Genomic DNA, 17,923 nt, shown 5'->3' with positions numbered 1-17,923 from the left:
GATGAAACATGGGACCAACACTTTCCATGTTGCGTTTCTATTTTGTTCAGTATAGAAGAAGTAATGTTTTGGCCATGCATACTATATAGCAGGTGTCTGCGGAAAAACCGGAAGAAATCTGTTCTCCAGTATTCCACCCACGAGTAAAAGAGGAGACATGATTGTGTCTCAATGTAATCAATGTATGAAGGGATTGTTATTTCAAATACAAGATATTTTTCGGCTTAGTTGTGGTCTATTTACAGTGTAAACATGATAATAATTATGTTCCGGGCCCCTGACATCCGCTCCGACAAAAATCATCCCTTAGCTGAATGGAGTGGCCTGTTCCTGCTGTTTAGGATCCTAGTATGGACATCTGGAAATACCTCTATCTAAACACCCTCTATCCTCACCCTTCTTCCATCCTCTTCCAGATAGGAAACATCAGTCGGGTGATGGACACGGTGAACGGGGTGGCGAGATGCCCCTACGACCCGCGTCACAACTCCACTGCCATGGTAACAGAGAAGGGCGAACTCTACGCCGCCACTGTCATCGACCTTCTCGGGTCGTGACCCCCGTCATCTACCGTAGCCTTGGTAACATGCCGCCGCTGCGAACAGCCCAGTACAACTCCAAATGGCTCAACGGTAAACACTCTTGTGTACCATACACTCTTTGAAAAAAAGAGAACCCTTTTGGTTCCAGGTAGAACCTTTTCAGTTCCAGGTAGAACCCTTTTGGGCTCTAGGTAGAACCCTTATGGTTCCAGGTAGAACCTTTTCTGGTTCCAGGTAGAACCCTTTTGGGCTCTAGGTAAAACCCAGAAGGGTTCTACCTAGAACCAAAAAGGGTTATCCTATAGGGACAGCCGAATAACTCTTTTGGAACTATTTTGTCTAATAGTGTGGGAATAGAATTACAATTGGATCATGACTGTACTTCCTGCTTTGCTTCCTGGTTATGGGTACATTCAATATGGCTGCCGGTCCCACCCATCAGGGAACATGACTTGATGGGGTATTTGCATTCTAGCAATTCTATGTCAATGCCAATACATTACTGAACAGCCAACTGTAACTGGCTAGAGGCACTCCTTATGTTGTAACGGGAAAGGAATCCTAGAGGATGAGTCCTAATGGTAATAGGAAAGTGTAAGGAAGAGAAAACTACTGATTCCATGCCAAGAACATCACTGCTCACATTCCTGCTGCTGCATCAGCCGTTTGGAGCTGAAATACCATATCTCATGCCTAACTTACACCTTCCCTCCCTCTCTTTCTCTATTCCTGTCTTCTCCCCTCCCTCTCACCCTCCCCTTCTCCCTTCTTCTTCTTCCCCTCCTCCCCTCCCTCCTTCCCTCTCTCCTCCAGACCCTCACTTTATCTCAGTCTACGAGGTGGGTCTCTTCACCTATTTCTTCCTGAGAGAGAATGCAGTCGAACACGACTGCGGTCGCACCGTGTTCTCCCGAGTCGCCCGGGTCTGTAAGAACGACGTGGGCGGTCGCTTCCTATTGGAGGACACTTGGACTACGTTCATGAAGGCGCGGTTGAACTGTTCGCGGTCAGGAGAGATCCCCTTCTACTATAACGAGCTACAGAGCACCTTCTATCTGCCCGAACAGGACCTCATCTACGGCATCTTCACCACCAACGTGTGAGTGACACACGCGCACACACACACACCTACACACAGACGCACATACACACACACACACATAAAATGAACACACACATTGTCAGTCATACACACACAGGCACTTTTACATGTACAGAACCAGTCAGTAGTTTGGACACCTACTCATTCAAGGGTTTATCATTATTTGGACTATTTTCTACATTGCAAAGCTGTCATCAAGGCTACTTTGAAGAATCTCAAATAGAAAATATTTGTTTAACACTTTTTTGGTTACTACATGATTCCATATGTGTTATTTCATAGTGTTGATGTCTCCACTATTATTCTACAATGTATACAATAGTACAAATACGGTAGGGGCGGCAGTGTAGCCTAGTGGTTAGAGCATTGGACTAGTAACCGAAAGGTTGCAAGTTCAAATCCCCGAGCTGACAAGGTACAAAATCTGTCGTTCTGCCCTTGAACAGGCAGTTAACCCACTGTTCCTAGGCCTCCATTGAAAATAAGAATTTGTTCTTAACTGACTTGCCTAGTTAAATAAAGGTAAAATAAAAAAATAAAAAAAAACACCCTGGAATGAGTAGGTGTGTCCCAACTACTGACTGGTACTGTATATATATACATGTATAGATGCAGGCGCACACACACACACACACACACACACATCTGCAGAACTTCTGGTCCCACAAGGATAGTAAAGCCACGCACACACACACACACACACACATAGACACACATCTGCAAAAGAACAAGGAGGACCTTTAAAACAGCCCCAATGAGTGAATGAGCATAATTTAGTAGCCACACACACACACACACACACAACAGACGCACAAGCTCACTTACACACACCTTTATTCTCCATCTATCCAGTCCTACTTTGTTTTAGTCAATTTATTTACACATTGCGCTAACAGCATCCTGTTGAGGCTGAAGGTTTTACAGATGCTAAGAAGCATTTTACACATTTTAAGCTGTTTGGACAAATGCTGAGAGGACGGAAGTGAAAATCACTTCTCCAGTCTTTTCTTCTCCCGTCTCTGTCTGTGTTGGTGCCCTTGGCTTAGCGACAGAGCAGAACCTTGTCTGGGAGAGACGCTTTAGTCCGCAAGGAAGAAGAATGGTGTTGGAGGATAACCACTTAAGAACATTTCTGTGTGAAACACTTAAATAGTTTTCAAACTCAAAGGCTTGTGGAAATCGATTGCGGAGAACCATTTGTGTTAGTTAACCCTGTCAGGTTTTGGGTTGCTGTCTGTCTGTCTGTCTGTCTGTCTGTCTGTCTGTCTGTCTGTCTGTCTGTCTGTCTGTCAATTCAATTCAATTCAAGGGCTTTATTGGCATGGGAAACATGTGTTAACATTGCCAAAGCAAGTGAGGTAGATAATATATAAAGTGAATATATAAAGTGAAAAACAACAAAAATTAACAGTAAACATTACACATACAGAAGTTTCAAAACAGTAAAGACATTACAAATGTCATATTATATATATACAGTGTTCTAACAATGTACAAATGGCTAAAGGACACAAGATAAAATAAATAAGCATAAATATGGGTTGTATTTACAATGGTGTTTGTTCTTCACTGGTTGCCCTTTTCTCGTGGCAACAGGTCACAAATCTTGCTGCTGTGATGGCACACTGTGGAATTTCACCCAGTAGATATGGGAGTTTTTCAAAATTGGATTTGTTTTCGAATTCTTTGTGGATCTGTGTAATCTGAGGGAAATATGTCTCTCTAATATGGTCATACATTGGGCAGGAGGTTAGGAAGTGCAGCTCAGTTTCCACCTCATTTTGTGGGCAGTGAGCACATAGCCTGTCTTCTCTTGAGAGCCATGTCTGCCTACGGCGGCCTTTCTCAATAGCAAGGCTATGCTCACTGAGTCTCTCTCTCTCTCTCTCTCTCTCTCTCTCTCTCTCTCTCTCTCTCTCTCTCTCTCTCTCTGTGTCTCTCTCTCTCTCTCTCTCTCTCTCTCTCTCTCTCTCTCTCTCTCTCTGTGTCTATCTCTCTCTCTCTGTGTCTATCTCTCTCTCTCTCTCTCTCTCTCTCTCTGTGTCTATCTCTATCTCTCTCTCTCTCTCTCTCTGTCTCTATCTCTCTCTCTCTGTCTATCTCTCTCTCTCTCTCTCTCTCTCTCTCTCTCTCTCTCTCTCTCTCTCTCCAATTCAATTCAATTCAATTCAATTCAAGGGCTTTATTGGCATGGGAAACATGGGTTAACATTGCCAAAGCAAGTGAGGTAGACAACATACAAAGTGAATATATAAAGTGAAAAACAACAAAAATTAACAGTAAACATTACACATACAGAAGTTTCAAAACAGTAAAGACATTACAAATGTCATATTATATATATATACAGTGTTCTAACAATGTACAAATGGCTAAAGGACACAAGATAAAATAAATAAGCATAAATATGGGTTGTATTTACAATGGTGTTTGTTCTTCACTGGTTGCCCTTTTCTCGTGGCAACAGGTCACAAATCTTGCTGCTGTGATGGCACACTGTGGAATTTCACCCAGTAGATATGGGAGTTTTTCAAAATTGGATTTGTTTTCGAATTCTTTGTGGATCTGTGTAATCTGAGGGAAATATGTCTCTCTAATATGGTCATACATTGGGCAGGAGGTTAGGAAGTGCAGCTCAGTTTCCACCTCATTTTGTGGGCAGTGAGCACATAAGTCTGTCTCTCTCTCTCTCTCTCTCTCTCTGACGGTCCTACTCTGTGCATAGCCCAAAGCATCATATCTAGTCCAGAATCTCCTCCCTGCCAGTGCCTTGTGCCTTATCATTGGTCTGTTCAGAACCAACACCCAGAATCCCCTCTCTGCCAGCCTATAGTCCCATGTTCCTTCTCATTGGTCTGTTCAGAACCCCTCTCTAATAGACTCAGTACCAGTAGTTATAACACACTATATTAGTGTGGTAGGCTTCTAAACCCATCTACCTCTCCTCCTAGACCCTGTTATTAACATGATGTAAACCTACACACTGCAGTACAGTCAGCCACAGTACAGTCAGCTACAGCCAGCTACAGTACAGTCAGCTACAGTACAGTCTGATACAGTACAGTCAGCTACGGTACAGTCTGATACAGGACTGTCTGATACAGTACAGTCAGCTACAGCCAGCTACAGTACAGTCAGCTACAGTACAGTCAGCTATAGCCAGCTATAGTACAGTCAGATACAGTACAGTCAGCTACAGCCAGCTATAGTACAGTCAGCTACAGCCAGCCACAGTACAGTCAGCTACAGTACAGTCAGCTACAGTACAGTCAGCTACAGTACAGTCTGATACAGTACAGTCTGATACAGTACAGTCAGCTACAGTACAGTCAGATACAGTACAGCCTGATACAGTACAGTCTGATGCAGTACAGTCAGCTACAGTACAGTCAGATACAGTACAGTCTGATGCAGTACAGTCAGCTACAATACAGTCAGATACAGTACAGTCAGATACAGTACAGTCTGATACAGTACAGTCTGATACAGTACAGTCTGATACAGTACAGTCAGCTACAGTACAGTCAGCTACAGTACAGTCAGATACAGTACAGTCAGCTACAGTACAGTCAGATACGGTACAGTCAGCTACAGTACAGCCTGCTACAGTACAGTCAGCTACAGTACAGTCAGATACAGTACAGTCTGTTACAGGACTGTCTGCTACAGTACAGTCAGATACAGTCAGATACAGTACAGTCTGATACAGGACTGTCTGCTACAGTACAGTCAGATACAGTACAGTCAGATACAGTACAGTCAGCTACAGTACAGTCAGCTACAGTACAGTCAGATACAGTACAGTCAGCTACAGTACAGTCAGATATGGCACAGTCAGCTACAGTACAGTCAGATACAGTACAGTCAGATACAGTACAGTCAGCTACAGTACAGTCAGATACGGTACAGTCAGCTACAGTACAGTCAGATACAGTACAGTACCCCAGTGGTTCCTTTCATACCTGTACTAATGGTCCTATTGAGAGAGAGCGGTAGCATCAATTTGGGCCCATATTACTGGCACAAGCACTCTTCTGTCTGAGGTCCATTTTGGACTCACCCAGGGCAGAGCTAAAAGGCTTGTAAACTCTGAGGTATTGAGAAAGACATCTTATCCCAGTCGCACAGACAAAAGACAGGCTGCACGGCATTGAAACGATAGTGATCTCAGGTATCCTCCAGAGATAACAGGAACCACTCTGAAAGACCTTAGTGATGAAGACGTGGTGTGTCCTGGATCTTCTCCGATTCAGAGGGTTTTACCATATAAATAGAATCTATAGAAAGGGTTTGGAACCTTTGACCCTGGCAATTTGACTGTTACACCGGTGAACTCGCAGTGGCTGCCAGTCCACCCATTATGACATCATTGACTTGAATGTTCTGTAGATTCTATTACTATGAGTTTTGCCTTGTGTTTCGGTTGCAGTTCCTTTTCGTAGTCCTTTTCTACTTACCCTTTCCCTCCTTTTACCAGTGAATACCTTTGTCTGTGTTGCAGCTAAGAGGTTTGAATGACTGTAAGGATTGTTTAAGATGAGATGGGAGCACAGGTCTATAGGAAAGAAAGACAAGTCTGTGCCAGCACTGGGAGATCATCAAACATCATTATCATGTCATTATCCTGTCATTATCCTGTCATTATCCAATTATGTGCCATATTGTACCTTATATTCATAGTGATGATAACTATTATAATTGATAGATAAATGTCTCTGTATACTGTAGACGTCATTAAGCTCTCTTTTGAACTAAGAACATAAGTAGGTCTTACGCATCCATTCAGTTCTTTATGAACAGTGGTTTCCTGTATCAAATAGGCTGCTGTATTCGTCCTGCTGATGTCTGTACAAAGGGTTTTATAGATACATTTGATGGATTGGATTGAACAAAAAGTGGCCGGCGCTCAACCAACGCGAGTCGAGGTGCAACCAACACATTTGATCCTCAGTGAAAAGGAAAGGGCACAACGCTCGCTCACCGTTAAAAACCGTATCGATTGGTTCACTGCCATGGCCTCTGAGTCACGGTTTCCTGACGTCTTTATGTCCCTCTCTTCCGAACAGGAACAGCATCTCTGCGTCGGCTGTGTGTGCTTTCAACCTCAGCGCCATCACCCAGGCTTTCAACGGACCGTTCCGTTACCAGGAGAACCCTCGTACAAGCTGGCTCTCCACCCCCAACCCCATCCCCAACTTCCAGGTAGGGAACGATGCAAAGTCTACTGTCTGGTCTTCTACTAGATTCCTTCTTTCACTGTTTCCCAGCCCTCTACTCAGGGACCAAGATGTTTCACGTATGTCTGAACAAGCACACCTAATTCCACTAGTCGATGACTCAAATGAGCCTTTCATCACACCTGATTCCACTGGTCAATGACTCAAATGAGCCTTTCATCAAGCTCCTAGGCTCCACCTTGTGAACTCTGGTTTATTGCAAAATAAATTAGTATAATTTAGGAAAAACATTTGGGAAAAAGCAAATCAAAAAGTTGTCCTTCCCCCTGTCTGCCCCCTCAGTGTGATACCCTGGAGGAGCGAGGTCCAGGGGAGAACCAGACGGAGCGCAGCCTGCAGGACGCCCAGCGTCTCTTCCTCATGTCTGACGTGGTGCAGCCCGTCTCCACCGACCCCCTCCTGTACCAGGACAACATCCGCTTCTCCAAGCTGGTGGTGGACATCGTGCAGGGCCGAGACACCCTCTACCACGTCATGTACATCGGCACTGGTGAGTGAACAGGAAGGGAGGGAGGGAGGGAGGGAAACGGAAGCTAGATGTCTCATTTTGTCTGTTTGTCCAATAAGAATACGGCACCATCCTGAAGGCCCTCTCCACGACCAATAAGAGCATGCGGGGGTGTTACCTGGAAGAGATGAGGCTCCTCCCCGAGGGCGAAAGCGAGCCAATCAAGAGCCTTCAAATCCTCCACAGCGATAGGTCGTTGTTTGTGGGGCTTAGCGACAGGGTGCTGAAGATCCCACTGGAAAGATGCTCCAGCTCCAAAACTGAACGGTAAGAAGACCACTCCCACAAACCCTCTTCAATACCCCACCACTTATACGGCTGCAGTTCAATCAAACCTGCCTTTGCAATGTTTACGAAGTGTCTTAGTTTATAAACTACTTCCTGTACACTTCTTGTTCTGGAAAGTGGATGTATCTACTGGTGAGGGCAAAGTCCAGAAGATAACAATAATATTGTATCAGTATTCTACCTGAAGCTAATCATCTTAGTGACAGTTAATTGGAAAGAAGCCAAATGTTCTGTCCTCCAGCCTAGCAGGGTCTGACTGATCCAGACAGGAAGTAGTCACGTGCAGGAATGGTGACATTATTACTGTTATGACTACTGATATATGAGGTCTCCTCCACCCCACAGCCCTCCGTAGCTTCCATAGAACCTCAGACACCCAATGATATCACACCTTACTGTACAGTATGAAGAATGGTGGTGTTATAACTATAATGATATCACACCTTACTGTACAGTATGAAGAATGGTGGTGTTATCACTATAATGATATCACACCTTACTGTACAGTATGAAGAATGGTGGTGTTATGACTATAATGATATCACACCTTACTGTACAGTATGAAGAATGGTGGTGTTATCACTATAATGATATCACACCTTACTGTACAGTATGAAGAATGGTGGTGTTATCACTATAATGATATCACACCTTACTGTACAGTATGAAGAATGGTGGTGTTATCACTATAATGATATCAAACCTTACTGTACAGTATGAAGAATGGTGGTGTTATCACTATAATGATATCACACCTTACTGTACAGTATGAAGAATGGTGGTGTTATCACTATAATGATATCACACCTTACTGTACAGTATGAAGAATGGTGGTGTTATGACTATGATATCACACCTTACTGTACAGTATGAAGAATGGTGGTGTTATCACTATAATGATATCACACCTTACTGTACAGTATGAAGAATGGTGGTGTTATCACTATAATGATATCACACCTTACTGTACAGTATGAAGAATGGTGGTGTTATGACTAAATCAAATCAAATGTATTTATATAGCCCTTCGTACATCAGCTGATATCTCAAAGTGCTGTACAGAAACTCAGCCTAAAACCCCAAACAGCAAGCAATGCAGGTGTAGAAGCACGGTGGCTAGGAAAAACTCCCTAGAAAGGCCAAAACCTAGGAAGAAACCTAGAGAGGAACCAGGCTATGTGGTGTGGCCAGTCGTCTTCTGGCTGTGCCGGGTGGAGATTATAACAGAACATGGCCAAGATGTTCAAATGTTCATAAATGACCAGCATGGTCGTATAATAATAAGGCAGAACAGTTGAAACTGGAGCAGCAGCACGGCCAGGTGGACTGGGGACAGCAAGGAGTCATCATGTCAGGTAATCCTGGGGCATGGTCCTAGGGCTCAGGTCCTCCGAGAGAGAGAAAGAAAGAGAGAAGGAGAGAATTAGAGAACGCACACTTAGATTCACACAGGACACCGAATAGGACAGGAGAAGTACTCCAGATATAACAAACTGACCCTAGCCCCCCGACACATAAACTACTGCAGCATAAATACTGGAGGCTGAGACATGACTATAATGATATCACACCTTACTGTACAGTATGAAGAATGGTGGTGTTATGACTATAATAATATCAGACCTTACTGTACAGTATGAAGAATGGTGGTGTTATGACTATAATGATATCACACCTTACTGTACAGTATGAAGAATGGTGGTGTTATGACTATAATGATATCACACCTTACTGTACAGTATGAAGAATGGTGGTGTTATGACTATAATGATATCACACCTTACTGTACAGTATGAAGAATGGTGGTGTTATGACTATAATAATATCACACCTTACTGTACAGTATGAAGAATGGTGGTGTTATGACTATAATGATATCACACCTTACTGTACAGTATGAAGAATGGTGGTGTTATGACTATAATAATATCACACCTTACTGTACAGTATGAAGAATGGTGGTGTTATGACTATAATGACTACTGATATATAATGTTTCTTACACTCCTGTAGCTTCCATAGGTTCCACATCCTGTCCACCTCTAACAGCCAATGGCATGACACCTCACCATACATACACAGTGATATGTTTAATACATATTAGCATATCATTATTTAATATGTACATTCATTTATAATATATGCCATTTAGCAGGTGCTTTTATTCATTCAGTATCAGCCGAACAGCATTTGCCAGTCATTCATTCATGAATAACACCATACTTAATCTGCCATGTCATTACCCCCTGTTTATACTGTACAGATGCAGTCAGATATATTGGCACCAATGCATGATATATTGAAAAAAAATGATTGGCCTAGACTAAAAAAAATGATTGGCCTAGACTAAAAAAAATGATTGGCCTAGACTAAAAAAAATGATTGGCCTAGACTAAATTATTCAAAATTCTAATTAACTTGGTTGGAGGCAATGCTTCTCATTTACTGTGTAATTTATCTCACCTGTGGTAAGTTGCAGGTGCCTGCAGGGTAAGAACAGCTCATTCTGCTCAGTCGCTCTTCTTTTGTAAAGTGCAGTGTGTCAACATCTGGCCACATCTGTAAGTAACCAATCCAGCTGAGGCTCCCTGTAATTACATTTGACCTCTGCCGTTGGATGGATCCCTGCTAGCTCCTTGTGACCACTGCCCTCTGCCTCTCCCGGTGCTAAAACTCATTTCCTCTGGTTCCGGCTGCAGACTGGAGCCAGTACAATGGCAGACTGGGATGGTGTTGCAGTGCCAGCAGAGGTTTTCTGTGCGATCCATCACTCTCACCTGTCAGAGGGGAGGAGGAAGGAGGGGCACAGGAAATAAATACAGTCAGGGGAAAAGAGAGAGGGAGAGAGAGGGTTGTCGTTGTGGGAAAGATAGTGAACTGACCACCTCCCTAACTGACTGGACATAGATGGATGTTAATGTGAAAGGCATCCCATTACTACAATAGATTAAGTAGTTGTCATGGTGATTGCATGTGTCCTACCCCTAGCTTTTACCACATATTTTACATATCATCCTGTGTATTAACTGTGTAATAACCATCGGCATACCACCCTGTATCCCATGTCTCTGAAGCTAAGATCCCAGTGCCCCAGGGCAGTGATTGGGGACATTGCCATGTGTAGGGTGCCGTTTTTCAGATGGTATGTTAAACGGGTGTCCTGATTCTCTGTAGTCATTAAAGATCCCATGGCACTTATCATAAGAGTTGGGTTGTTAATCCCAGTGTCCTGGCTAAAATATCCAATCTGGCCCTCATGGCCACCTAATCATCCCCTTAGCCACTCCCTTCCAACCCTATGTCAGGAACCACCTAGCCTAGCCACTCCCTTCCAACTCCATGTCAGGAACCACCTAGCCTAGCCACTCCATTCCAACCCCATGTCAGTAATTACCTAGCCTAGCCACTCCCTTCCAACCCCATGTCAGGAACTACTCAGCCTAGCCACTCCCTTCCGACCCCATGTCAAGAACCACCGAGCCTAGCCACTCCCTTCCAACCCCATGTCAGCAACCACCTAGCCTAACCACTCCCTTCCATCCCCATGTCAGGAATCACCTAGCCTAGCCACTCCCTTCCAACCCCATGTCAGGAGCCACCTAGCCTAGCCACTCCCTTCCAACCCCATGTCAGGAATCAGCTAGCCTAGCCACTCCCCTCCAACCCCATGTCAGGAATCACCTAGCCTAGCCACTCCCTTCCAAACCCATGTCAGGAATCACCTAGCCTAGCCACTCCCTTCCAACCCCATGTCAGGAATCAGCTAGCCTAGCCACTCCCTTCCAAACCCATGTCAGGAATCACCTAGCCTAGCCACTCCCTTCCAAACCCATGTCAGGAATCACCTAGCCTAGCCACTCCCTTCCAAACCCATGTCAGGAATCACCTAGCCTAGCCACTCCCTTCCAACCCCATGTCAAGAACCACCTAGCCTAGCCACTCCCTTCCAACCCCATGTCAGGAACCACCTAGCCTAGCCACTCCCTTCCAACCCCATGTCAGGAACTATCTAGCTTAGCCACTCCCTTCCAACCCCATGTCAGGAACCACCTAGCCTAGCCACTCCCTTCCAACCCCATGTCAGGAACCACCTAGCCTAGCCACTCCCTTCCAACCCCATGTCAGGAACCACCTAGCCTAGCCACTCCCTTCCAACCCCATGTCAGGAACCACCTAGCCTAGCCACTCCCTTCCAACCCCATGTCAGGAACCACCTAGCCTAGCCACTCCCTTCCAACCCCATGTCAGGAACCACCTAGCCTAGCCACTCCCTTCCAACCCCATGTTAGGAACTACCTATCCTAGCCACTCCCCTCCAACCCCATGTCAGGAACTACCTATCCTAGCCACTCCCTTCCAACCCCATGTTAGGAACTACCTAGCCTAGCCACTCCCTTCCAACCCCATGTTAGGAACTACCTAGCCTAGCCACTCACAACCCCATAAATCCCAGTGTGCCCCCAGGTTACGTTTTCTCTCATTATACTCTGTGTTCTGAATGGCATCTGCGTGTGGAGACATTTTGTCTCTACAGACCAGGGTTACGGACCGCATGTGGAGACATTTTGTCTCTACAGACCAGGGTTACGGACCGCATGTGGAGACATTTTGTTTCTACAGACCAGGGTTACCGACTGCGTGTGGAGACATTTTGTGTAACACACACACACACTATGACCATGCCCCTGCCCCCTTCCCATCCCTCTTAGACAACCATTATTTACTGTAGTCTGTAGCCGCCAGCCCGTCAGCAGGGTGATGAACACGGTGGTTGTTAGATAGTCTCTCTCCCGCTGCCTGCTAAACTGATATTACTGCTGATTATCAGGAACTGATCTGTCAACTGTTTATTGCAGGGGAGTGTTTTGTTGGTCGCGCTCCCTATACAGAATACCAATACGTCCTAGGTAGGCTGGTGTTAGTGCAGTTATATTCCATTCATCAGATTGTAGATGGCTTAGTCCCAAATGCCACCCTGTTCCCTATATAGTGCACTACTTTTGACAAAGGCCGATTGGTAGTAGTGTAATATATAGGGAATAGGGTGGTATTTGGGACTGACATTGTCTTGCACAGATACAAGGGAACAGGAGATACAAAGACAGCAAATAATCAAACAATCTATAAAAGGCTTTATAGAGCGTTCACAAAGTCTTCATAAGCACTACATAGGTCATAAGAAAAGTCATACTAGACTTTACCGTGAAACACTTCCACAATGTTGACACACTATCTCTTCCGCTCCATAATTCAAGGCAGACAGACACACTGGCCTCTTGCTCTGTACATCAGCCTACTGAGTGCTCTGGGTCAACAGGACCTGTTGTCTCTGCTCCATCTGGGCCTCATGGAGCCACATAAACAACCAGGAAGAGAAGGACCCCTCACAGAGTCCTACATAAAGAGGCTGTCCTCACCTGTGCCTGTCACACAGGGTCCTATGGTTAAAAGGATGTCCTCACCTGTGCCTGTCAGACAGGGTCCTATGGTTAAAAGGATGTCCTCACCTGTGCCTGTCAGACAGGGTCCTATGGTTAAAAGGATGTCCTCACCTGTGCCTGTCAGACAGGGTCCTATGGTTAAAAGGATGTCCTCACCTGTGCCTGTCAGACAGGGTCCTACGGTAGAGAGGCTGTCCTCACCTGTGCCTGTCAGACAGGGTCCTACGGTAGAGAGGCTGTCCTCACCTGTGCCTGTCAGACAGAGTCTTATGGTAGAGAGGCTGTCCTCACCTGTGCCTGTCAGACAGAGTCTTATGGTAGAGAGGCTGTCCTCACCTGTGCCTGTCAGACAGGGTCCTACGGTAGAGAGGCTGTCCTCACCTGTGCCTGTCAGACAGATTCTTATGGTAGAGAGGCTGTCCTCACCTGTGCCTGTCAGACAGAGTCTTATGGTAGAGAGGCTGTCCTCACCTGTGCCTGTCAGACAGGGTCCTACGGTAGAGAGGCTGTCCTCACCTGTGCCTGTCAGACAAGGTCCTATGGTAGAGAGGCTGTCCTCACCTGTGCCTGTCAGACAGGGTCTTATGGTAGAGAGGCTGCCCATTAACCTTGATAGACATCACATCATTGTATCTGTCCCATTATGGCGTCTGTGAGAGCACGGGCAGCACCAATTGAGGCCATCTCCATTTTGAAGTAGTCCACGTTCTTCTTCTACTACCTCTATAAATTGGTAAACACTAGAGTCCTGTATCAATTTCTATTTCTATGGGCTGCCCTGACCTGTGCCTTTTCACAAACACATTGTCAAACAGCATTCCTAAGCTAGGGGGTTCCCTTCCCGGGGTCTTTGACAACTTCTTTTCATTAACAATCCTGGATTTAATGACTGAAATTAGCTTGTGTTTTTTCTGGAGCAGACAAACACTTAGCTGCAGTGAAGCGTGTTGTATGGCACAGTGCCTTACAGTGGAGTGTATGTCAGAGTGCTTCTTGATGTGTCAACACCTCAACTAGCACCAGTCTGACACTGTATGGGTTCTATTGGGGGAGAGCTCTTTTCCTAGCTTTACGCTAACATGTTGTTGAGTGAGTTGAGGTGTGAGCTGTTTTTCCAGTGCTGTCCCTCTCCACTGACTGCTGTCTTCGTGCCCTGGGGTCCTACAGGCACTGCCTGGATGCCCGAGACCCCTACTGTGGCTGGGACCGTAAGCAGAAGCGTTGCACCACCATCGAGGACAGTTCCAACATGAGCCAGTGGAGCCAGAATATCACTGAGTGCCCGGTAAGGGTCACACACACACCTCATATCATATGTAACATACACACCTCATATGTAACACACACACACACACACCTCATATGTAACACACACACACCTCATATGTAACACACACACCTCATATCATATGTAACATACACACACACATCATATCTATCACACACACACCTCATATGTAACATACACACACACACCTCATATCATATGTAACATACACACCTCTTATGTAACACACACACACATCTCATATGTTACACACATACACACCTCATATCATATGTAACATACACACCTCATATCATATGTAACACACACATCTCATATGTAACACACACACACACACACACCTCATATCTATCACACACATACACACCTCATATCATATGTAACACACACACCTCATATGTAACACACACACACCTCATATGTATCACACACACACACACCTCATATGTAACACACACACACACACCTCATATCTATCACACACATACACACCTCATATCATATGTAACACACACACCTCATATGTAACACACACACACACCTCATATGTATCACACACACACACCTCATATGTAACATACACATATTTTGTTTTCATGAAATATCAGAACTTTTTGGAGTGTAAAAATGTTTGACCATTAAAAATCCTATTTTCCCTAACCCCTAAACCTAACCCTACTACCAACCTTAACCCCAAAAACCCTAACCCTAACCTTATACCAAACCCTTAAACCTAAACCTAACCATAACACCAAAAGCCTGAATCTAACCTTTAAGCTTAAAATAGCATTTGAACAAATTCAGGTGTTCCTACCTTTTCAGGACATCCAGGTGAAATGTTAGGGGTCCTGATAATGTAGGAAAACACACACACACACACACACACACACACACACACACACACACACACACACACACACACACACACACACACACACACACACACACATTAATTTACTTTCCCCACACACCTTCCCCTCTCTCCTACCACCTTCCCCTCTCTCCTACCACCTTCCCCTCTCTCCTACCACCTTCCCCTCTCTCCTACCACCTTCCCCTCTCTCCTACCACCTTCCCCTCTCTCCTACCACCTTCCCCTCTCTCCTACCACCTTCCCCTTTGTCCTACCACTTTTCCCCATTAGCCACCATTCTGACCCAATCTCTGATTGGTCCCTTCTGATGCTGAACTCCTGCCCGCTCACAGGTAAGGAACCTGACCCAGGATGGTGGCTTCAGCCCCTGGGCGCCATGGCAACCCTGTAACCATGACGACAGGGAGGGAGCCAGCACCAGTTGCGCGTGTCGCTCACGCTCTTGTAACAGTCCAGTCCCTCAGTGTGGAGGCTCCAACTGCAAGGGCCCCACCATCCAGGTGGCCAACTGTTCCAGGTACTGTAGAGGTGGCCAACTGTTCCAGGTACTGTAGAGGAAGAAGACAAGAGAAGCTACAGTCTACTATTCATCATTCAGTACCAAACATCATAACGGCTACTGACTTCCCAAAAGTGGAATAGTCATGACCGTCAGCAGAGTCAGAGTATGTTTCCTGGAGCTTTTGGGGATTATCAAGTCCCTCATTTGAGCACCTGATTCCCGTTTTTTTGTTCCAGTTGGGCTGACGCGCGTTTGAGTCCGCTCTCATTCTATGTTTCCAGCATGTTAACAAACTGTCAGTATATTTGATAGAAGGTATTGTACATGTTGTAAATGGATCTCTAGACAAAGACAAGTAGTAGCATGAGACTTCAGACCAGCAGCAGACAAGCACACGTAGACTCAGCAATGTTGGTTCTATTCTTGATGAGTTCTATTCTTCTGCTTTCAGAGAGTTTACATTAGACTTCCAACTACCAGACAGTGTTGACATGTTCTCAGAGGAAACTCAAGTAGTAGAATCAGACCAGCAGCAGCAGAGTCCAACTACCAGACAGTGTTGACATGTTCTCAGAGGAAACTCAAGTAGTAGAATCAGACCAGCAGCAGAGTCCAACTACCAGACAGTGTTAGCATGTTCTCAGAGGAAACTCAAGTAGTAGAATCAGACCAGCAGCAGAGTCCAACTACCAGACAGTGTTGACATGTTCTCAGAGGAAACTCAAGTAGTAGAATCAGACCAGCAGCAGCAGAGTCCAACTACCAGACAGTGTTGGCATGTTCTCAGAGGAAACTCAAGTAGTAGAATCAGACCAGCAGCAGAGTCCAACTACCAGACAGTGTTGACATGTTCTCAGAGGAAACTCAAGTAGTAGAATCAGACCAGCAGCAGAGTCCAACTACCAGACAGTGTTGACATGTTCCCAGAGGAAACTCAAGTAGTAGAATCAGACCAGCAGCAGAGTCCAACTACCAGACAGTGTTGACATGTTCTCAGAGGAAACTCAAGTAGTAGTATCAGACCAGCAGCAGAGTCCAACTACCAGACAGTGTTGACATGTTCTCAGAGGAAACTCAAGGACTCCCTTGCCCTCTATTATCAGAGGTTTCCCTCATTAGGCAAAAGAGATTGGATTTATCTAGAGAGTGAGTTGAAAACCAAAGGACTGTCACCTCTCAGTATAGTGTGTGTGTGTGTGTGTGTGTGTGTGTGTGTGTGTGGGTGTGTGTGTGGTGTGTGTGTGGTGTGTGTGGTGTGTGTGGTGTGTGTGACCAGAAGTTCTCACAAGGATAGTAAAACAAGGAAAATTCAGACAAGTGGGGACACAATGAAAAAGGATATTTTAGGGTTAGGGTGAGGGGTTAGGATTAGGGTTGGTTTTGGGGTTAAGGGAAATAGGATTTTGAATTGGACTCCATAAATTGGGTGCGTTTGTGTGTGTGTGTGTTAGAGAGATTACAGTCTTCACTGGTGGCTTCCTGTTGCTTACTTTATTGTGTTACTATGCAGGAGAGAGACGGAGGTGCTGAAATTAAATTATCTTTTACAGGAAGCACCAATTTAATTAGAAGGGAAGCTCCACCATCCTGAAGCACTTAAACACATTAGGTGGATTTTTTTATGCCTTCAGCCCAGTCAGCTTCCCAGACAAGCACACGTTGCCTCAGCCCAGTCAGCTTCCCAGACAAGCACATGTTGCCTCAGCAATGTTTGTTCTGTTCTTCTATTCTTCTGCTTTCAGAGAGTTTACAATAGACTAGGCTATTAGAGTTTACAATAGACTAGGCTATTAGAGTTTACAATAGACTAGGCTATTAGAGTTTACAATAGACTAGGCTATTAGAGTTTACAATAGACTAGGCTATTAGAGTTTATAATAGACTAGGCTATTAGAGTTTACAATAGACTAGGCTGTTAGAGTTTACAATAGACAAGGCTATTAGAGTTTACAATAGACTAGGCTGTTAGAGTTTACAATAGACAAGGCTATTAGAGTTTACAATAGACAAGGCTATTAGAGTTTACAATAGACTAGGCTATTAGAGTTTACAATAGACTAGGCTATTAGAGTTTACAATAGACTAGGCTGTTAGAGTTTACAATAGACTAGGCTGTTAGAGTTTACAATAGACTAGGCTGT

The 17,923-nt window shown here is 44.9% G+C and overlaps 1 pseudogene; it reads left to right on the top strand.

The window, feature by feature from the left end:
• Positions 1–315: 315 nt before the first annotated feature.
• Positions 316–17,923, top strand: part of LOC116365442 (semaphorin-5B-like) — a 32,153-nt pseudogene continuing 14,545 nt past the window's right edge.

The sequence above is a fragment of the Oncorhynchus kisutch genome, unplaced genomic scaffold (assembly GCF_002021735.2).
Source record: "Oncorhynchus kisutch isolate 150728-3 unplaced genomic scaffold, Okis_V2 scaffold1238, whole genome shotgun sequence".
In the NCBI taxonomy this organism is placed as follows: Eukaryota; Metazoa; Chordata; class Actinopteri; order Salmoniformes; family Salmonidae; genus Oncorhynchus; species Oncorhynchus kisutch.
This window is presented reverse-complemented; position numbering and strand designations above follow the sequence as displayed.